At 46.1% G+C, this 22,923-nt stretch overlaps 1 long non-coding RNA gene across 1 annotated transcript; it reads right to left on the reverse strand.

Moving 5' to 3' along the window:
- Positions 1–5,832: 5,832 nt before the first annotated feature.
- Positions 5,833–22,173, reverse strand: LOC146344248 (uncharacterized). Its single transcript, XR_014792596.1, has 3 exons — positions 22,034–22,173; positions 21,529–21,677; positions 5,833–6,337 (listed from the first exon to the last, which is right to left on the reverse strand). It is a non-coding gene; the product is annotated as an uncharacterized LOC146344248 (long non-coding RNA).
- Between the last annotated feature and the right edge of the window lie 750 nt (positions 22,174–22,923).

Consider the following 22,923-nt stretch of genomic DNA (forward strand, 5'->3'; position numbering starts at 1 on the left):
ATGTGATGCATTTTTAAAAAGAGCTATAGCAGAACAAAGACAGCTTTCAAACATGGCTTCGTATTTGCAATAGCATTTCTGTTGAGACACAGGGAGCAGGACACAACCTCATCATTTTGGAGAAATCTCGAAGCAAAAGGGTGTGCTGCACATTTCACAGTGTATGTTGAGTTCCTCTCTGTTTCTTTCCCATTTTGAAAACAAAGATCAGTGGAGAGATGATTTGTATGCAATTATCTCTCCATGTCCAGGACTGGGCATTGCGAAGGTTTCACACATGGCCTGACATGTGTCCATTCTAAGTTTCTATCACTTTTTCTTTTTTATTTTATACTTCAGGCATTATGGTCCACAAGATTACGATCATGTGGACTGGGGAAGTGGAGCTGCATATGGCATCCCCATGCCAGCCATCATGTCCCCATCAACACACTGGAGTTGAAGATGAGGAGCCTGCTGTACAGAACTGTCAGCAAGGGTCAGCATGGCTGGGCACTTGCTAAGGGCCCATACCTCAGCAGGGACCCACTGGCAATAGCCCCCTGGCCCTGTGCCTCCCCTTCACCATTGCAACCAGCTTGTTCACATGCTTCTCATTCTGGCCCAGACAATGGTGGTGGAGAGAAGGAGGAGCAGTAGGTGCTACTGCTTGCTTGATCACTGGCTGTCAAGCAAGGAAGTGATAGCAACAACGAGAAAGCCGATGCAGGTATCACTAAGCCCTGATACTGGTCTTAGCTGTATCCAAATCTGTTGTCTGAGGTGGATTTAGCTGACTTATAGAATCATAGAATCACAGAATAGTAGGGTTGGAAGGGGCCTACAAGACCTTTGAGTCCACCCCCTGCTCAATGCAGGAATCCAAGTCAGAGCATCCCTGACAGATGGCTGTCCAGGCTCAACTTGAAGGCTGGACAGCCAGCCTATAGTAGGGCTGCCTTGATTAGTCATGGCTCTCTTTCAATCTGTGGCAGGGTTGTATTGATTTATAGAAGTAGGATAAAAAAAAACCCTTCATGGATCACTGCCTTGTGTGGCGAGGGGCTTGCGTAACTCAGTGAAGCCATAAGCTATGCCATGCAGGGCCACCCAAAATGGGCAGGTCATGGTGGAGAGTTCTGACAAAATGTGGTCCACTGGAGAAGGAAATGACAACCCACTCCAGTATTCTTGCCAAGAAAACCCCATGGAATGTATCCCAAGGCTAAAAGATATGATGCTGGAAGATGAGCCCCTCAGGTCGGAAGGTGTCCAATATACTACTGGGGAAGAGCAGAGGGAATTTCCAAGTAGTGCCAGAAAGAGAGAAGCGGCTGGGCCAAAGCCGAAAGGACACTCAGCTGTGGATGTGTCTGGTGGTGAAAAGAAAGTCCAAATTAGGGATGTACGAAATGTACTTACCTTTCTGGGGATTATGTTTATGGTGGGGGGGAGGCGTTCTGTCCCGCCCCACGGAATCCTCGATGGCCGGCTGTTCTCCGTGGCAGCTCCACGGAGCAGCCGGCCAGGCCCAGGCCAGAGCTGTCCGCAGCCGGATTTCTGTCCGCGAAGGGCTCTGGGTAAAACAAAAACAAAAAACCAGCGTATGCAAATGGCGGCGGCTATGACCACCGCCATTTGCGTTCCTTATTTTTGGCCGTCTTATTCTACGTCAATATTTATGTAGACTATGATGGGGAAAATAAAGGGCAAAGCAAATAGCATAGCAGGTGCTATTTGCGCCCCTTTTTGATTCGCCATTTTAGCCTACATAAATATTTACGTAGGCTAAAACAGCGAATCAAAAAGGGATGCAAATACCTCCCACTACGCTATTTGTGTTCCCCTTATTTTTGCCATCTTAGTCTACTTAAATATTTACGTAGACTAAGACACCAAAAATAAGGAAGGCAAATGGCAGCGGCCATAGCCGCTGCCATTTGAGTATGCATTTTTTTTTACCCAGCCATGATACGCTACGTAAATCTTTACAAAGCCTATCATGTCTTGGAAAAAAAACACCCAAGTCTGCAAATGGCGGCGGCAGCAGCCGGTCGGAAGACCAGCCGCTGCAGCCGCTGGAGCCGCCGGAGCTGCCACTGCCCGGAAGATCCGCCCCAGGTAAGTCTCATCCCAGGGGGGATCTGCAGGGTTGCAGGGGGGGGGGGTGGCAGGCCGTTCTGCCACAGATTTTGGGGGGTTGAATGCACTGGCATTCGGCCTCACTGTGACCCATTGCGGAATTCTCTGCCATCCCTACCGATGCTGTAAAGAACAATATTGTTTAGGAACCTGGAATGTAAGATCAATGAATCAAGGTAAGCTGGAGGTGGTCAAACATGAGATGGCAAGAATGAACATCGACATCTTGGGAATCAGCAAATGAAAATGGACAAGCATGAGCTAATTTAATTCAGGTGACCATCATATCTCTACTGTGGGCAAGAATCCCTTAGAAGAAATGGAGTAGCACTCATAGTCAATAAAAGGGTGGGAAAAGCAGTACTGGGGTACAATCTCAAAAATGATGGAATGATCTCAGTATGAATCCAAGGCAAACCATTCAACATCACAGTAATTCAAGTCTATGCCCCAACCACTGAGGCCGAAGAAGCTGAGGTTGATTGGTTCTATGAACATCTAAAACACCTTCTAGAACTAACACCAACAAAAGATGTCCTTTTCATCATAGGGGATTGGAATGCTAAAGTAGGAAGTCAAGAAATCACTGGGATAACAGGCAAGCATGGTTTTAGTGTACAAAATGAAGCAGGACAAACGCTAATAGAGTTTTGCCAAGAGAACACGTTGATCATAGCAAACACCCTTTTCCAACAGCACAAGAGGCAATTCTACACATGGACATCACCAGATGGTCAATATCGAAATCAGATTGATAATGTACTTTGTAGCTAAAGATGGAGAAGCTCTATACAGTCAGTAAAAACAAGACCTGGAGTTGACTGTGGCTCAGATCATGAGCTTCTTCTTGCAAAATTTCATCTTAAATTGAAGAACGTTGGGAAAACCACTAAACCATTCAGGTATGACCTAAATCATATCCCTTATGAATATACAGTGGGGGTGATGAATAGATTTAAAGGATTAGACCTGATAGACAGAGTGCCTGAGGAACTATGGATGGAGGTCCGTAACATTGTTCAGGAGGCAGCAACGAAATCCATCCCAAAGAAAAAGAAATGAAAGAAAGCAAAGTGGCTGTCTGATGAGGCTTTACAAGTAGCTGAGGAAAGAAGAGAAGCGAAAAGCAAGGGAGAAAGGGGAAGATATATCCAACTGAATGCAGAGTTCCAGAGAATAGCAAGGAGAGACAAGAAGGCCTTTTTAAATAAACAGTGTAAAGAAATTGAGGAAAACAACAGAATGGGAAAGACTAGAGATCTTTTCAAGAAAATCGGAGATATCAAAGGAAACTTTTGTGCAAAGACAGGCATGATAAAAGACAAAGAAGGCAGGGACCTAACAGAAGCAGATGAGATTAAGAAGAGGTGGAAAGAATACACAAAAGAACTATACAGGAAAGATCTGAATGTCCCTGATAGCCATGATAGTGCGGTCACTGAACTTGAGCCGGACATCCTCGAGAGTGAAGTCAAGTGGGCCTTAGGAAGCATTAGTAACAACAAAGCTAGCGGAGATGACAGTATTCCAGCTGAGGTATTTAAAATCCTAAAAGATGATGCTGTTAAAGTGCTGCACTCAATATGCCAACAAATACAAATTTGGAACACTCAACAGTGGCTACAAGACTGGAAAAGGACAGTTTACAATTCCAAAGAAGGGCAATGCCAAAGAGCGTTCAAAAACTAGGGATGGCGGAGAATTTCTCCACGAATCTCAGGGAGGCCGAATGCCAACGCATTCGGCCCCCCAAAATTGGTGGTGAAATTCTCCACCCCCCCGCCCCCCCGGGATGGGACTTACCTCCCTCGAATGTCCCTCTCAGCGGCGGGTTCCGGCGGAGGTTCGGCAGAGGTTCGGCAGAGGCGGGGGCAGCGGCCGGTCTTCCGACCGGCTGCCACTGCCGCCATTACAAAGTGAATGTAAAAAACCCCCCCACACACGTGATAGGCTACGTAACGATTTATGTAGCCTATCACGGCTAGATTTCCAAAGTCAGCCATGATAGGCTACGTAAATTGTTACGTAGCCTATTACGGGTGACTTTGAAAAAAAAAAGCGCGTACGCAAATGGCGGTGCCCATGGGTGCCACCATTTGTGTTCCTTATTTGGGCCTGGGTAGTCTATGTAAAGATTTACATAGACTATGGCGAAAATAAGGGCAACGCAAATAGCCTGAATTTCGGCTGGGCGAGGTGGGGCGCCTCCCCCCCCGGCCTGAATTTCGGCCAGGCAAGGTGGGGTGCCTCCCCCCTGGCTTGAACTTCGGGGGGAGAACCGAAGTGCCTCCCCCCCACCACGAAGCAAGCTGAGGGACCAGGTAAGTGACTTTCGTACATCCCTAGTTCAAACTACCGTACAATTGTGCTCATTTCACATGCCAGCAAGGTTATGCTCAAAATCCTACAACCTAGGCTTCAGCAGTATGTGAACCGAGAACTACCAGAAGTACAAGCTGGGTTTTGAAGAGGCAGAGGAACTAGAGATCAAATTGCCAACATTCGCTGGATCATGGAGAAAGCAAGGGAATTCCAGAAAAATGTCTATGTCTGCTTCATTGACTACGCTAAAGCCTTTGATGGTGTGGATCACAACAAACTGTGGCAAATTCTTAAAGAAATGGGAGTACCAGACCACCTTACCTGTCTCCTGAGAAACCTGTAGCAACAGTAAGAGCTGGGCATGAAACAACTGATTGGTTCAAAATTGGAAAAGGCGTACGACAAGGCTGTATATTGTCGCCCTGTTAATTTAACTTATATGCGGATTACATCATGAGAAATGCCGGGTTGGATGAATCACAGGTCAGAACTAAGATTGCCGGGAGAATTATCAACAACCTCTGATACGCAGACGATACCACCCTAATGGCAGAAAGCGAAGAGGATGTAAAGAGCCTCTTGTTGAGGGTGAAAGTGGAGAGTGCAAAAAGCTGGTTTGAAACTCAACATTGAAAAAACTAAGATCATGGCATCTGGCCCCATCACTTCCTGGCATATAGACGGGGAAGAAATGGAAGCAGTGACAGATTTTATTTTCTTGGGCTCCAAGATCACCGCAGATGGTGACTGCAACCATGAAATTAAAAGACGCTTGCTCCTTGGGAGGAAAGCTATGGCAAACCTAGACAGCATAGTAAGAAGCAGAGACATCACCTTGCTGACAAAGGTTCGTATAATCAAAGCTATGGTTTTCCCAGTAGTAACATATGGCTGTGAAAGCTGGACTATAAGGAAGGCTGAGCGCCGAACAATCAATGCTTTCGAACTGTGGTGCTGGAGAAGACTCTTACGAGTCCCCTGGACTGCAAGGAGGTCAAATCAGTCAATCCTAAAGGAAATCAACCCTGAGTGCTCATTGGAAGGACAGATACTGAAGCTGAAGCTCAAATATTGTGGCCACCTAATGCAAAGAGAAAACTCCCTGGAAAAGACCCTGATGCTGGGAAAGACTGAAGGCAAAAGGAGAAGGGGACAGCAGAGGAAGAGATGGCTAGATAGCATCACCAATGCAATGAATATGGACTTGAGCACGCTCTGGGAGAGAGCGGAGGACAGGAAGGCCTGGTGTGCTATGGTCCATGGGGTCACGAAGATTGGACATGACTTAATGACTGAACAACAACAAAGGATAAAAAAAGGCCACCAACAATTTAAAAATCACAATGATAACAAAATAATCCCCAAATTAAATAACCATGTATATATTCAGTGCAGAATGCTGTAGAATGCAATTTATTATTACAAATAGCAAAAACACATAATTGGTGTGATTATTACATTGATGAAAATTAAGAATAGTACAAAATAATTATAAACTGACATTACTAATAGTATCATTAATGAAAAGTCTGTTGTATAATGAGAATGACAGGATGGTTTATTTATTCTATTATCATACCATATAAATGAACCATTTGGTATTGGGCACAGAACTTAGCATCCTGAGATTAGAGTACCTTTTCTTAAAACAAGAAACACAAACCCAAGTTTCTAGCCCATAGGTCTGCAAATATGGACTTGAAAATATGGAGGCAGTCCTTAGATGTTCCCTTTACTGTTGACAGTTGATATTCTCTGCCAGCAGGAAATAATTGGCAAGTGAAGACAGTCCTGGGTTTGGACCTTCCCTCTGCTGTGGTGGCAGCCAAGATAGAGAGAGACAGATTCCTTTATTTGCATCAGCCACAGGCCTTTGCATTTAAAATGTAATGTACTAAGGATAAAAGCAAAATTACAGATTAAATTCTACAAATTTATATCAAGCACAAATTAATAGACAATCCTTTTAACATAAAAAAATAAACAACTTTGGATCAAAGGAGCTGTATAAAATTAAGACTCAGATAAAATGCTAGAACTCGTCTTAATAGCACCTGCTAAAAAAAATTTGCAGTCTTTGCTGTCACCAGCTTATTTTGATGTGTGAGGAGAAAAGACACAGAAGCAATATCTGACTGTCCTGGAATGGGTAACAGTAGTGGAGTAATCACCCTTTCCTCAAATCTTTATAAAAAGTGCAAAATAATAATACATGTGCTACTGTTTCAGTACTGCCATCTCCACATGGGCATATATGGTTTTGCAATGGGATTCTTTTTAATTGGCCCTCAAGTACAGCTGATGGCAGTATGTTCAGTCTTGTGTTAGTAAAAGCTTGTCTGCATTTTAGAACTGTTAAGTTTCGCAAATAAGATGCCGGTGTATCAAAAAGACTGGGTGGAAAGTAAGCATACCATGGATAAAATTTTCTTATAGTGGCTAAATTGTTCTGTCTTTCAATATCATGGAGGGAGGGGACTGTCTAATTGCTTTACTAAACCCCTAAATTAGTAGCTGTTGTGGTGATAGGCCAAAATAATAAAGCTTGAAAGAAAGTGGCGGTCTTCATCCAAACACTCTTATGGGAATCCTGCAGGATCAAGGGGAGCAAACCAGTAGGAGTTAAGGTCAGCTGAAGCCAATAAGTAAGTGTCCTGCACCAGGCTGTAAACCAATAGAGGGAAAATTAGCCTCCAGGGTACAAGGAGGCATTTGGAACACAGCATGAAACAAAAAAAAAGGTCTTAAAAACTAAGACGGAACAACTTCAACTGGTCTCGATTAGAATAGGTCTAGAACTGTGGCAGCCAATATTCCCTGAGCCAAAGGCTGGGATGGCAAGTGGAGGACTGTCCTTAGACTGTCCATCTGCTCTGGCATCAAGAGGGATATGAATGTTTTATCTGTAGTACTAGTATGAGATCCTTGATAGTCCATTCATACATGCACATCACCACTTGGTCATTTGGTTTTGGCACTTTGGGGTGACATGGCCCAGGAGAGCCATCAGAATGCCAATGCTGTTTCCATGGCATCAAAATGTTTTTTGTTTTTAAATGGGAGAAAAGTGAAACAGGGGAAGTGTCTGCTCTTAATGTTTATGAAAGTAAGTCCCCCACCTCTGTTAGTCTTCAGAATTTCACCAGGTTGTGGTCTTGTTAACCCCCCCTCCCACTTTCTAGCCCCACCATACTCCAGCCAATGTGCCAAAAACATTCCACACTTTAAAGCTCTAAACAGCTTTGGACCTGGGCACTTGAAGAAAACATTCTTCCATATGTTTCTTTCTGAATGCTCTGCTCAACATCTGAGGTCTTTCTCCAGGTGCCACTGCTGATGAATGAGATTTGACAGGCAGCCACCAGGGGCAGGGCCTTTTCACTAGTGGCACTATATTTGTGGACTGCCTCCCTAAGAAGATTAGCAAGTCCCTGGCATATTATTCTTCATAGAATCATAGAATCATAGAATAGTAGGGTTGGAAGGGGCCTACAAGACCATCGAGTCCAACCCGCTGCTCAATGCAGGAATCCAAATCAGAGCATCCCCGACAGATGGCTGTCCAGCCTTCAGTTTTTTGCCTTAAACATGGCAGTTCCAGAATACTTTTATTAGATTTTTTAAAAAACTTTTCTTTACTTGCTTTTGTAGATTTTTTTATTTTAGTGCTGTTTCCTCCATGACTATCTACCATTTCAAACCATGGGTTCCAATGATGCACTGAGATTTAGCTTAGGTTGCAGGATTCTGCTATGGAGGAGATCATTACCAATAGCTGGGATATGGGGTGAGTTGCAGACTGAGACCCAAAACCCAAATGCAATTTCTACAATACCTCTGTTTAGAAAACACACAGTTAAATTCAATCCATTCACATTTTCCACATTCACTCAAATAGTTAACAGTGTTAGAACAACAGAGCCTGGTGACCAGCCACATGGTATACTCAGAAGCAGGAGACATGTTAGCATGCTAGCTGCTTCTCTGGTATTTGAGTCTTCAAAGTTCTGCTGATTTGGGGGTATCTTAAAAAGTATTTTTTCCAAGTGTTTGCACAATGTGGAAAAACACATCTTTTGCCTATGTGTCCTGGTTGTACATTAACTGGGCTCATCTTATCTCTTTTGGAAATTCCTCTTTTCACTGCTGAAGGACATCATCTTCCTCTCTGAAGTCTTAACTAACACTTTACCTGTTGGCAGTCATTTGACATTTGCCCCAGCCTCTAGGCTTATCTTTGTCAATTTTTTCCTCTTCCAAACTCCACTGATTAGCTGCATCTTGTTCGTTTCCATAGTCAGCTTTGCTTGTACAGAAATGTGTTTTTCCAGTTCTTCAGCCTTTTCCTTCTGCAAACTATGCACGTTTCTTCTTGTAGATTTCCTCCATGCAAACCTCAGGAACCCTTTCACCCCCAAGGGGGACCATTATCTGATTTTTACATGACAAGATGTTGAGCAGGGATTAGGTTAGGTTAGGCCAGGTTTGTCAGGAAGCAAGATGGAAAGAGATCAGCACCATCGAGAGCACTGAGTGGGGCTGGAAGCTAGACAGGGTTGTCTGTATGTTGCTCCAAAAAGGAGCAAAGCAAGACTGAGACTTAAACAGAAATGTAGCTGCCTTTAGGTTGGTTGGCCCTGACTCCATACTGACAGAGGCTTGGTCTCTTAGGGCCCTGGCCTGTTTAAGCAATCTCAGCAGGCTGGGACGAATAGGGTGTGCTAGTATCCTCTTAGCCCAAGTCTCCAGAATATGAGGATGGTAATGCAACCTCCTCTGGAAGCTGGGGAGCCAACTCCTGTTGTTGTTGTTGTTAACAACAACAACAATAATAATATTTCTCCTGGGGAAGTGGACGCCTTGTGATGCCTCTCCATGGCTGAGTCATCTCCCTAAACGATTAACTCTGGAGGGATTGGGATCCCCAGAGGATGAGAGTTTGGGATCCTAGTCCATGGCAGACAGATATTGTTTGTCACTGTTATTTGATTTTCCTGTAAATTTACTTTGGATTTTTTTTAAAAAATGTATTGCACTGTTTTAGCATGTGAGCTGAGTTGAGATCGCCTCATGATGAAAAGCAGAATATAAGTTACTATAATAAATGTATGTATGTATGTATGTATAAATAAATAAATATGTTGCAGTCATCAGGTGATACATACAGATGTGAGAACTAGCCCTGTGAAACAGCCTCTCTTGTTTTTATGTTTCATGCAACCTCTAAGCAGAATTACTGAGGCCTGTCTTGTGCTTTCTTTCTAACAAGAAAGGACAGTGCCCTACAAGATAAATAAGCAAGAATGACAATGTGCAAATTTGTGCTTAAAATTACATCTCAACACAATATGAAAAACATACATTCTAACTTGTATCTGGTCTGGAATAGATTATGTAATGGAGAAACTACTATCTTTTGGGGAGGTGGTTTACAAAAAAAACCTTGATGAAATTTGAAAATGATCTGTCAGAGCTGGGGAGAAATGGTGAATTGGAAGGCAAAGTTCACACATTAGAAAACCTAATGAGGAAATGCAAAGGATAATAGAATCGCAGCAGGCTAAGGTTGACAATGTGGTGAAATGGATGAGATATAATAATTTTCCTATAATTGGCATCTCAACAGACCTGGAAAGGTCTTACATATAGGACTTTCATTTGCAAATGTAACATATCCTTTAGGGCACCGACAGTTTCCAAAATTAATTTAGTTACTGAAAGTGATTCTATACTGGGTCATGCATGAATATTATGTGAACTCCATGGGCAAATAAATGTAAAGATGTTAGAAGTTATGGGAAGAAGTTAAGTTCTAAATCTTATTGGACTGAAAGCAAGTAGTTTTTATACAACCTAGCATAGATGTCAGGTAACAGGAAATGGGCTATAAAAGAGCCTTGTGACCAACTGATATGGTTTATTTTATTTTATTTTATTTTGAAAATGCACTGTTGTAACTCCCAATCCTTTCTCCCTCATGCCTTGATTTAAATATACAATATTCAGGTCACTCCTTCACAATGCTGCAGATGCTACATACAGTTTTGATCACTGGGGTTCGTTTGCCCCCCCTTTTTTGCAAAGCAAGCTCTGTTGAATTATGATGAAACTGATTGGTAACCACTTCTCCAAAGCCCCTTTGGTCACTTCTCTGCTGACCAAAGTGGTGAATTTCTCTTTAGCACAAATGGAACCCGATTGTCCAAAGCCTTGATCAGTTACTACCTTAGTTTGAAAGCATTTACATTTCCTTTTCATGTGAAAATCTTACTTATTTACTTAGAACTGCATCAGTAGGCAGATGAACTGGAAGGCCTATGAGATCTTTCATTTCTAATTTCTGTGATTCTGTAATTGGGGTTAAATGCAAATTAGGTAAAATGGGGAGGGGATAATTACTCCATCCATAGCTGTATTGTATGAGTTGAGTGATTACATGCATGACAGATACAAAAGAGAAGATTCATTTAGGGTAATTGGGTAAAATCAGAGTCCAAGAAGGTAATTCATTTCATTCCTTGGAAATAATACATATCCCACTGAAAATGTTTTATGTGAATTTTTATAAACTCTCTGAGAGAAGAATGGAATTCTGAAGATTTATAATTCCCCGACTACACTAAATATATCTAAATAATCCCATGAGAATTAAGGAAGTTTCAGGTTAAAAGTGTATTAGATACTGGTTAAGTGGTTGATGAACTTTGATATGTGGGCATCAAAGGACTCCTGATGAGCAAAAACAGCTCCTCTCTATCATGTGTGTCATCCTGTGGGAACATGTCAGCAGTAACTCCTGGTCTCACGTTTCAACTCAAGGGCACTCACGGACATGGTTTGAAGCAGGAATAGGGCTGTGCTCCTGGTGTCACATCCCCACACTAGCCCTGTCCTCTGATGTCTTCAAAGGAACCCCGACAAGCGAGCAGCTGCTCATACAGTATGTGGGGTGTCTATGTGATCCAGATTTGGTGATGCAGGGGTCCTGTTCACATGGAGCAGCTGTTTGGGTGTAAAAGTTCTTTTGCAGGCAACTTTGCTCAATGTATGGACATTGGAAGGTGGAGCTAACGCAGGAATGTGGCAATGGGATCTGGGGAGAGAAACACAGCCCTGCTTCTGCTTCACCAAGACTGCCCCATGTATAGGGTGGCCACTTACATGTTGCCAAAAAGAGGAATTACATCACCAAAAAAGTGGACAAAAGAGGACAACAATTTGCATAATATTTGCATATGCTGATGTATATGTCTAGAGGCACTGTGTGTGTGTGTGTGTGTGTGTGTGTGTGTGTGATTATTACTAATTATGAAATTACTGAATAGAAATACATTTCATCATAGTGGGGAAGAAGACTGTGATCAGGCAACCTATATGCCTGCTCAGTCTGCAATCCAGGGGTTGGATCCAATGGGAACCTTCTGCAGGTGTCCCAGGCCTGCCGCCGGAAGCATGCCTGCAGCCAGCCCTACCCAAAGTGGCGTGGGCATGGCCCCTACTGGTGGTGGCCACATTGTAGTGCTTCCAGGGGCAAGTGCCAAAATGAGCAGAAACACTTGCTTCTAGAAGGGGCAGGACGTAGGATTTATTCACAGAAGGCAAGAGGGCTTATAAAGGATAGCCAATATATTTTGTTTCCAGATCATCTGGACCCCCACACCAAGTGACAGTCAAATGGGATAAAAGGGGTCTTAATCAGTAGACACCTTAATGGATCTAGACTTTGGCAACTGCCTAACTTACTTCATCAGCATCAGGCACTAGTCGTGGTTCTTATATAATGAGCTAGAGAATCATAGAATAGTAGGGTAGGAAGGGGCCTATAGGACCATCGCGTCCAACCCCCTGCTTAATGCAGGAATACAACTCAAAGCATCCCTGGCAGATAGCTGTCCAGCTTAGGGATGGCGGAAAATTCCACCACAGATTCCAGTGAGGCCGAATGCACTGGCATTCGCCCCCCCAAAATCCATGGCAGAACGGCCTCCTGCCCACCCCGCGGAATCCCCCAGGATGGCACTTACCTGGGGTGGATGCGGTGGCTCCAGTGGCGCGGTGGTGGATTTGGCAGCGGCGGGTGCGATAGCGGCAGTGGGGATGGCGGCAGCAGTTGCAGTGGGGGCGGCGGGGGTAGTGGGGGCAGCGGGGTGGCAGTGGGTGTGGTGACGGGGGCGGCAGCAGCAGAATGGCAGCGGCGGGGGCGATGGCAGCAGCAGGTGTGGGGGTGGTGGCGGCAGGTGCGGTGGGTGTGGCAGCAGCGGGCGTGGGGGCGGCGGGGGAGGCGGGGGCGGCGGGGGTGGCGGCAGGGGCTGGTCTCCTCGCAGGCCGCAGCTGGGCGCAGTGTACGCAAATGGCGGTGGCTACAGCAGCCACCATTTGCGTTTGCTATTTTAGTGAATGCAAGTGGCAAAAAATAGCGAATGCAAGTGGCGGCCGCCGTAGTCGCTGCCATTTGTGTACACATTTTTTTTTTACCTTGCTGTGATAGGCTACATAATATTTACGTAGCCTCTCACGGTTAAGTACAGGGACGCAAATGGCGGTGGCTACGGCCATCACCATTTGTGTCCCTGCTGCCCAGCAGTCATATGTCTGGCTGCGGGCAGAGCTGGCCGGTGGCTCCACGGAATCCCCGTGGAATGGAGCCTGCCGGGCAGGACTCCGGGGGGAGGGACGGAGCACGTCCCACCCGTCGAGGATTCTGGGGGGAGGGATGGAGCACCTCCCCCCCACCGCAAAGCAGATCTGCGAAACGGTAAGTGACTTCCGTACATCCCTAGTCCAGCTTCATCTTGAATGCCTCCACGGTGGGAGAGCCCACCACCTCCCTAGGTAGTTGGTTCCATTGTCGTATTGCTCTAACAGTCAGGATGTTTCTCCTGATGTTCAGCCAGAATCTGTCCTCCTGTAACTTGAGCCTATTATTCCATGTCCTGCACTCTGGAATGATTGAGAAGAGATCCTGGCCTCCCTCTCTGTGACAGCCTTTCAAGTACTTGAAAAGTGCTATCAGATCTCCCCTCAGTCTTCTCTTCTCAAGGCTAAACATGCCCAGTTCTTTCAGTCTCTCCTCATAGGACTTTGTTTCCAGTCCCCTGATCATCTTCGTTGGCCTCCTCTGAACCCTCTCCAGTTTGTCTGCATCCTTGTGAAAGTGTGGTGCCCAGAACTGGACACAGTACTCAAGATGAGGCCTAACCAGTGCTGAGTAGAAGGAAACTAGTACTTCACATAATTTGTAAGCTATACTTGTATTCATGCAGCCCAAAATAGCCTTTTTTTGCAGCCACATCACATTGTTGGCTCATATTCATCTTGTGATCGACAACAATTCCAAGATCCTTCTTGCTTATAGTATTGTTGAGCCAAGTATTCCCCATCTTGTAACTGCATTTGGTGTATTATTCCTAGGTGCAGTACTTGGCATTTATCCCTATTAAATTTCATTCTGTTGTTTTCTGCCCAGTGCTCCAGCATATCAAGAGCACTTAGAATTTTGTTCCTGTCTTCCAGGGTATTAGCTCTCCCCCCCCAATTTTGTGTCACCTGCAGATTTGATAAGCATTCCCTGCACCTCCTCATTCAAGTCATTAATAAAAAAAGTTGAAGAGCAATGAGCACAGGACTGAACCTTGTGGTATCCCACTGGTCACCTCTCTCCAGTTTGAGAAGATCCCATTGATAAGCACTCTTTGAGTCTGATTCTGTAACCAACTGTGGATCCCCCTGATCGTGGTTTCATCTAGCCCACTTTGAGCTAGTTTGCTCATCAGGATATCATGGGGCACTTTGTCGAAAGCTTTGCTGAAGTCGAGATACGTTATGTCCATGGCATTCCCACAGTCCACAAGAGAGGCTGCCTGATCAAAAAATGATATCAGATTAGTCTGGCTGGATTTGTTTGAGTAATCACTACATTGTTTTCAAGATGCTTACAGACTGATTGCTTTATAACCTGCTCCAGAATTTTCCCAGGGATTGTTGTCAGACTGACTGGTCTGTAGTTCCCAGATTCCTCCTTTTTACCCTTTTTGAAGATAGGGACAACATTAGCCCTCCTCCAGTCCTCTGGCACTTCACCCGTCCTCCATGTTTTCTCAAAGAGAATAGACAGTGGTTCTGAGAGTTCATTGCCAGTTCCTTTATTACTCTAGGATGCAGTTCATTTGGCCCTAGAGATCTGATCTCATTCAAAGTAATTAGGTGTTCCTTGACCATATGCCTATCAATCTCAAGCTGCAATCCTGCCCCTTCAGTCTGTACTTCGCCTTTGCAGGGGGGTCATAGACCCTCTTTTAGGAGAAGACTGAGCCAAAGTAGGAATTGAGCATCTCTGCCTTTTCTTTGTCCTCTGTTATCATTTTGCCATCCTCACTGAATAGTTAGTTAAACCACCATTTCTTTCCTCTGTCTTTTACTATGCACATATCTAAAGAAAGTCTTTTTGTTGCTTTTAACATCCTTTGCTAACCTCAACTCATCCTCAGCTTTAGCCTTCCTGACGCCATCCCTGCAATTCTGTGCTACCTGCATGTACTCTTCCTTTGTAGTTTGGCCTTCCTTCCTATATGTGTCCTTTTTTGTTTTCAGGTCATCTCTAAGCTTTTTGCGAAGTAACATTGGCTTCTGTTGTCTTCCATCTTTTTTTCTTGTTGGAATTGTTTGTAATTGTGCCTTTAGGATTTCCTGTTTTAAGAACTGCCACCCATCTTGGACTCCTTTTCTCATTAGAGTCTCTTGCCATGCGACCTTACTGATCATTGTTCTGAGTTTATTAAAATTGGCTTTCCTAAAATCCTGGATATGCATTTGGCTACATTCAGCTTTTGCTTCTTTTAGAACCAAGAAATCGAGTATAACATGGTCACTTTCCCCCAGAGTTCCTGTGCCTGCTACTTTACCCATTAAGTCATCTCTGTTGGTTAGGATCAAGTCAAGGATAGCTGATCATCTAGTTCCTTCCTCTACTTTCTGTAGGAGGAAGTTATCAGCAACATAAGTCAGGTATTTCTTGGAGGGGGCATTTTTGCAGAATTTGTCTCCCAACAGATATTGGGGAAATTGAAGTCCCCCATTACTACTACATCATGCTTCCGTGAAACATTGGCAATTTGCTTTTCAAAAGTTTCATCCTTGTCTTCTGCTTGATTGGGTGGTCGGTAGTAGACTCCAACCACCATGTTCCTTTTATTCCTTGCTCTATTTATTTTAACCCAGATGCTCTCAGTGGGGCTACCAAGCTCATCCTCCTGTATTTCTGTGCAGAGATATGTATTTTTAACATGTAGTGTGACCCCCACCTCCCTTTTTGTTCCTTCTGTTCTTTTTGAACAAGTTATATCCTTCAATTGCTATATTTCAGTCATGGGAGTCATCCTGCCATGTTTCAGTTGCACCTATCAAGTCGTATTTTCCCTCCTGTATTAAGAGTTCAGGTTTGTTCTGTTTGTTTCCCATTCTCTGGTCATTACTATATAGACATCGAAGACAATGTGCTTTATAGTCTGTCTTTTTTCCTACATTTTTTGAAGACTATTATTGGGTGCTATTAGATCTGTTCTCTCTGGTGCGGTGCATAAGCCTTCATCCATCATTACTCCCAACTTTACATCTCCCTCCCCTGTAGGATTCAGTGTAAAGCCCTCCTGATGAAGTGCTTCATGCTGTGGCCAAACACATTCTTCCCAGCCCTTGTGAGGTGCAACCCGTCCCTTGCCAGACTACCATAATCCCAAATTATTGCATCCCATGAGCAGAATACAGCAGAAACCATGGTGCAGACTAAAGTGACAAAGAAAGATGCCTACAGTCTGATTGTAGCCTTCATCAATCTGGTGCCCTCCAGATATTTTGGACTACAATTCCCAGTATTCCTGACCATTTGCCATGTTGGCTGGGGCTGATGGGAGCTTAAGTCCAAAACATCTGTAGGACACCAAATTGGGGAATGCTACCTTATTGCAATAAATTTCACAATCCCAAACGTTTGCTCCAGACTCTCTCCCCAGGTCTTGTCCTCTCACTAGCCCCACTCCAGGCTATTGATATAATTTACTCCATTTTGCTCTGTAACCCAATTACAAACTGATGGAGGGAACCTTGCACAAGTTGGGGAAGGAGAATGCCTGGTTGAAAATGCCTCCCCCACCAATTGTATACTGAACAAGGTAATAGTCATATCTATAACTCTGCCTACTTTTAACTCTGGTCCCACCCACATTTGGGTCTGGCCATGCCCACTGCTGGAATCAAGAATCCAACAGAGTAATGAGGACCTTGATAGGAAAAAGGTCCCACTCCTGATCTAGATTCCACCAATACTTCTACAGTGAATTTCAGAATCCTATAATGACTATCCTAAGAACATAAGAGAGCCAGGGCCTGCAGGAGAAGCCGCCACCACCACCACCACCACCACCAGGGAAGAGGCGTGCTTGCCGCCGCTGGGCCTGCTGCTGCCGCCGCTGGGCCTGCTGCCGCCGCCGCTGCCACCACCACCAGGCCTTCCTTGTGGACTTCTGCCTGGCAGACCGCCAGTCCCTGCAGGACCAGGCCCCCAGGTACCGAGCCAGCTGTGCTGCTTCACCTGCCCCTCCCTGGAGGGGCTACATAAGCTGGCTGGCTGCGGTGGCCTGGGAGAGCCAGGGCCTGCAGGAGAAGCCACCACCACCACCACCACGACCGGGGAAGAGGCGTGCTTGCCGCCGCTGGGCCTGCTGCCGCCGTCGCCGCTACCACCGCCACCAGGCCTTCCCTGTGGACTCCTGCCTGGCATTTTTAAGGGGATTTCAATTGTTTTGTTGGTTTGTTTTATTTTGTTGGGGGGGATTTTGTTGTGTTTTTAGGGGTGGGTAGCCTGCCTGATAGGCAGGAGCGAGGGGGCATGTGTCCACCTGATGGAGGCAGTGGGGGTAGTGTTGGGGGCCAGAACATACCGAGGCTGGGCGGCAGGCGCTGGCGGAGCGCTAGGGGCAGGCCATGCCAGCTAAGGGGAACAAGGGAGAGATGTGTAGTATCTGTCCCCTGCTCCGGGCCTGTCCAGAGCCAAAGGATGGCTGGGGGAGGCGTGACCCCATCTTCTGGCCTTCGTTTGCTGCTCTGCAATGCCAGGTCTGTTACCCAGAAAACCTCCCTCATCCATGACATGATCCTGGATGAGGGTGCAGACCTGGCATGTATTACGGAGACCTGGCTGGCCGAGGCTGCTGCTCCAACCCTTGCAGCCATGTGTCCAGCTGGATTTTCGTATGCACAGTAGCCGAGGGCTGGGGATCGGGGAGGGGGAGTGGCTGTTATCTACCGAGAGTCCTTGGTCTTCACCAGACCCCCTCTCTGGGAGACCAAGGTTGTTGAGTGCATGTACTGGAGGTTGGGCCCAAAGGGCAGTCTGGGGATTCTGCTCGTGTACCGTCCACCCTGCTGCACGACTGACTCCCTGGCCAAGGTGCTTGAGGTGGTCTCTGATGTGCGTGTACAGTCCCCTAACTTACTGGTGTTGGGGGACTTCAACGTACATTCGGAGGCCATCCTCACAGGAGCACCTCGGGACTTCATGGAGACCATGGCCTCCTGGGAGCTGCACCATATTCTAACTGGGCCCACCCATGTAGCCGGTCATGCACTAGACCTTGTGTTTGTTTCTGGAGAAGCGGGGAGTGATCTGGAAGTCGGGGGTATATCCACCACCCCCTTGTCATGGTCAGATCACTATCTGGTGATGTTGGACTTCTCGGTTCCACAACCCCTCCGCAGGGGTGGAGGACCCATTAAAATGGTCCGCCCCAGGCGTCTTATGGATCCAAATGGATTCCTGAACGTGCTTGGGGATTCTCTGGGGCATGCCAACGGCCACTCGGTCGAGACCCTGGTGGGTGGCTGGAATGCCGCAATCACTGGGGCATTAGATCGGGTGGCTCCGAAACGCCCTCTCCCCCTGAACAGGGCTCGGACTGCACCATGGTTCAATCCGCGGTTACGAGCTCTGAAACAGGAGGTGAGACAGCTAGAGCGCCGGTGGCGGACGTCTCGCTCCAAAGACGATCAGACACGGGCTAGAGCTATATCTTCAGCCTATCACGTGGCGGTGAAGGCAGCAAAAAAGGAATATTATGCTGCCTCCATCGCGTCTGCAGAGTGCTGCCCCAGGAGGCTGTTCCAAGTGGTCCGGAGCCTGGTCGGTCCTGTGGCTCCAGAACCACTGGAGCATTCTAAGGCCTCCTGTGAGGCTTTGGCAAGGCACTTTGCAGATAAAATTGATCAGATTAGGTGTGTTACTCTGCACACTGTGGATACAGTTAGTGAGCAAGAGGCGGCCTGTGGCAAACCGGTTTTGTGGGATCGGTTCCAGCTTCTTCTTCCTGATGAAGTGGACAAGGTGCTTTCATCGGTACGGCCGACCACCTGCTTACTTGATCCTTGCCCATCTTGGCTCATTATGAGCTGCAGAGAGAGACTGGGTGAGGGGATCAAGGCGGTGGTGAACGCCTCCCTTGAGGAGGGAGTGATGCCATCAGCCCTCAAGGAGGCAGTGATAAGACCGCTCTTAAAGAAGCCCTCCTTGGATCCTCAAGTTCTGAACAACTTTCGCCCAGTCTCAAATCTGCCATTTTTGGGCAAGGTGATTGAGCGGGTGGTGGCGGTGCAGTTGAAGGCACACTTGGCAGAAACTGATTATCTAGACCCATTTCAGTCGGGCTTCAGGCCTGGGCATGGGACAGAAATGGCCTTGGTCGCCTTGGTGGATGATATGAGGAGGGCTCTGGATAGGGGTGAATGCTCCTTCCTTGTTCTCCTCGACCTCTCAGCGGCTTTTGATACCGTTGACCACGGTATCCTCCTGGACCGCCTGGAGGGGTTGGGCATTGGAAACACTGTATTGCGGTGGTTCCAGTCCTTCCTCTCTGGCAGGTACCAGAGGGTAGCACTGGGAAAGGAGGTTTCGGACCCGTGGCCACTTACTTGTGGGGTGCCACAGGGTTCCATCCTCTCCCCGATGCTATTTAACATCTATGTGAAGCCACTGGGGGCTATCATCAGGAGGTTTGGGGTGCAGTGTCATCAATATGCGGATGACACTCAGCTCTACCTCTCATTCAAATCTTCACCAAGGTTGGCCGTAGAATCCCTGTCCAAATGTCTGGAGACGGTGAGTGGCTGGATGGGGAGGAATAAGCTGAAGCTGAACCCTGACAACACCGAGGTACTTTTGGTGGGAGACAAGAGGAGGCTGGGGGATGTTGACCTGGTGTTGAATGGGGTACAGCTACCCTTGAAAGACCAGGTCCGCAGCCTGGGGGTCATTTTGGACTCCCAGCTGTCCATGGAGGCTCAGGTGTCAGCTGTGAGCCGGACAGCGCTGTATCAACTCCATCTGATACGGCGGCTGCGCCCCTACCTTCCCGACCATCTGCTCCCATTGGTAGTACATGCCTTGGTCTCCTCTCGTTTAGACTACTGTAATGCGCTCTACGTGGGGTTACCCTTGAAGACGGTTCGGAAACTGCAGCTGGTACAGAACGCGGCGGCTCGCCTGATTAAAGGCAGCCACCGGCGAGATCACATCACTCCAGTGCTGAAGGAGTTGCACTGGTTACCAGTTGTTTTCTGGGCCAAATTCAAAGTGTTGGTTTTGACCTTTAAAACCCTATATGGTTCCGGCCCAGCCTATCTTAAGGAGCGCCTCCAGCAACACCAGACAGGCCGCTTAACAAGATCAGCCTCGGATGGCCTTCTCTCTGTCCCATCAGCCAGGACAGCTAGACTGGTGGGGTCGAGGGAGAGGGCCTTCTCTGTGGTGGCCCCCACTCTGTGGAACTCCCTCCCTAGGGAACTCCGTCATGCCCCCTCTTTAATGAGCTTCCTCTGTGCATTAAAAACGTGGTTGTTCAGGCAGGCATTTGGGGTGGGTTAGGGTATTTTTTTTAAAAAAAAATTATGGTAAAATTTTATTGTTTTAAATTGTTTATGGTGTAAACAATGTATGGTACATTGTACCTTATGGTACATCGCCCAGAGTGGCTGGGTGACCAGTCAGATGGGCGATTAATAAATTTAATAAATAAATAAATAAATAAATAAATAAATAAGAGGAGCCTTGTTGGATCAGACCAAAGGCCCATCTAGTCCAGTATTCTTATGGGAAGCCCAGAGGCAGGACATGAATGTGATAGTGCTCTCTAATTAATGTTCCCCAGCAACTGGTATTTGAAGGCATACTCCCTCCAATTCTGGAAGTAATGTATAGCCATGATAGCTAGTAGCCATTGATAGCTTTATCCTCCATGAATTTGTCTACCCCCCCCCCTTTTAAAAAGCAGACATCACTACATCTTCTGGTATCAAATTCCATAGTTCAACAATGCACTGTATGATATTCCAAATGATATTCTTAAGATACCAAATGGCAGTCACTGTGCATGCTCAGCAAGAACTAGTGTATCCTGGTGACTAATGTGTGAAACATTCCCCGTTATTTCTGCTTATACACACACATATATATTTATATATAAACACCTCATAAAAAGTTGCACTGTATGTTCAAGATATGCAATTTTTGTAAGGGCAGACTTTCTTAGAATTGTTATTTGATTCACATGTTAGTTTTCCAGACACTAGACTTATTCAACACTGTTTCCCATGTAGATATAGAGAGTGATTTAATTGTGTAGTTTCCAGTTGAAAAGCACGGGGACTGGATACACTTCATTGATTATAACTCTTAATAACCTTGATCCAATTCAAGTTCAAAGATGGCTAGAGTTCATTACCATGATAATACTTCCAGAATACTTTGCCTAAAAGTCTTTCCCCCACCCCGTGTCATCGTGATTTCCAGCCTAAATTTGTTAAAAGGCAATTGTATCCATGATTTCTCCATCTCGGTGTATAAAGTCCCTGACGTATTTGAAAAACATAGTTTAATCCCATCTCATTATCTCCCTCTTTTTTGTGATTTGAAAGAATGAATCTTTAACCCCAATGAGAAAGGGGTTACAAGTTTGTACTCTGTGTTCCAATGTCAGATCAGCTTCAGAAATACTGCTAAACAGCAGGAGCAAATGGCATTAGAAAATGTCAGGAACTCACTTAAGAAAACTTCCCACTTAGCTTGCACAGATATTTGAAGGTCCCATCCAATGAGCCCTTCCATGTCATTCTCATGCTTGTGTTGTAGATGTGATATCTGTGGATTGCTTGGCTCTTTAGACTACAGCAGAGGGAAAATAACCGATCTGCTAAAAAACAAAAGATTGGTGTAAATAAACATGCATCTGCCATTTGCCAAACACAGCAACAGAGAGGCTGATAAAAATATAAATATATTTGTTTTGGAGAGTCAGGAGGTGGAACTATTTAGTTCTCATTTACTCCCCCTGGAAAACCTATAGATGTTTATATAAACAGGATAACCAAGGAAATATAGGAGTGGGGGTGGGGTAGGGTGGGGAATGACACTGCTTTTTTTTTTTCTATTCTCTATCATCCTTTCGAGAGACATAATATCATTCACAGCACAGGTGGAAAAACTTTGGGTTCATGTGCTGCCAAATTAACAATCTAACTAACATAGGGATGTATGAAAGTGACTTACCTTTCACGGATTATGTTGATGTGGGGGGGAGGCATTCTGTTCCTCCCCCCGGAATCCTCGAACGGCCAGCTGTGCTCCGCTGCAGCTCTGCGGAGCAGCCGGCCAGGCCCGGCCCGGCCAGGCCAGAGCCGTCCACAGCCGGATTTCCGGCCGTGGAGGGCTCTGGGTAAAAAACAGCAACAACAACAACAACAATCACGCCAGAGCCGCCGCCGGAGCCACCACTGGAGCTGCCGCCGCCCAGAACATCCGCCCCAGGTAAGTCTCGTCCTGGGGGGGGATCCGTAGGGTGGCGGGGGTGGCAGGCCGTTCCGCCACAGATTTCGGGGGGCCAAATGCACTGGCATTTGGCCTCACCGAGATCCGTGGCGGAATTCTCTGACATCCCTAATTACTAACGTATTAGGAAACATAATAACTATACAAGTTAAAAATAGAGTTGGTGGGGGAGAAATGCTGTTCCATCAAGGGTGAGTTTGGGCTGATATGTTTGGGCTGGTGTTTTTTTGTTTTTTGTTTAGTTTTAAACAGGTGTGATATTTCTGCTTCAAACTTGTATTCAAACTTGTTGTTTGAATATTGTATTTCTATATTTTTGTGAGCCGCTTTGTGGGCCTTTTGGCCAAAAGACTGCCTAGAAATAAAGCATGGCATACTATAACATGAACTTTTATCTAGGGATGTTAGAGAATTCTGCCACGGACTCTAATGAGGCCGGGTTCTTTAGAATCCAGCCCCCCGGAGTCTGTGACGGAATGGAGCACTCCCCCCCCGCCACCCTGTGAAATTTTCCCAGGACGTACCCGATCTGGTGTCAGCCAGTCCAGTCCGTCCACTACCTTGGTCTGCAGCTGTGAATGGCTGCCCCAGTCTGTGGCCACCATTTGCCT

Source organism: Heloderma suspectum, chromosome 5, assembly GCF_057233095.1.
Source record: "Heloderma suspectum isolate Gila_16-S chromosome 5, 16-S_ref, whole genome shotgun sequence".
Classification (NCBI taxonomy): Eukaryota; Metazoa; Chordata; class Lepidosauria; order Squamata; family Helodermatidae; genus Heloderma; species Heloderma suspectum.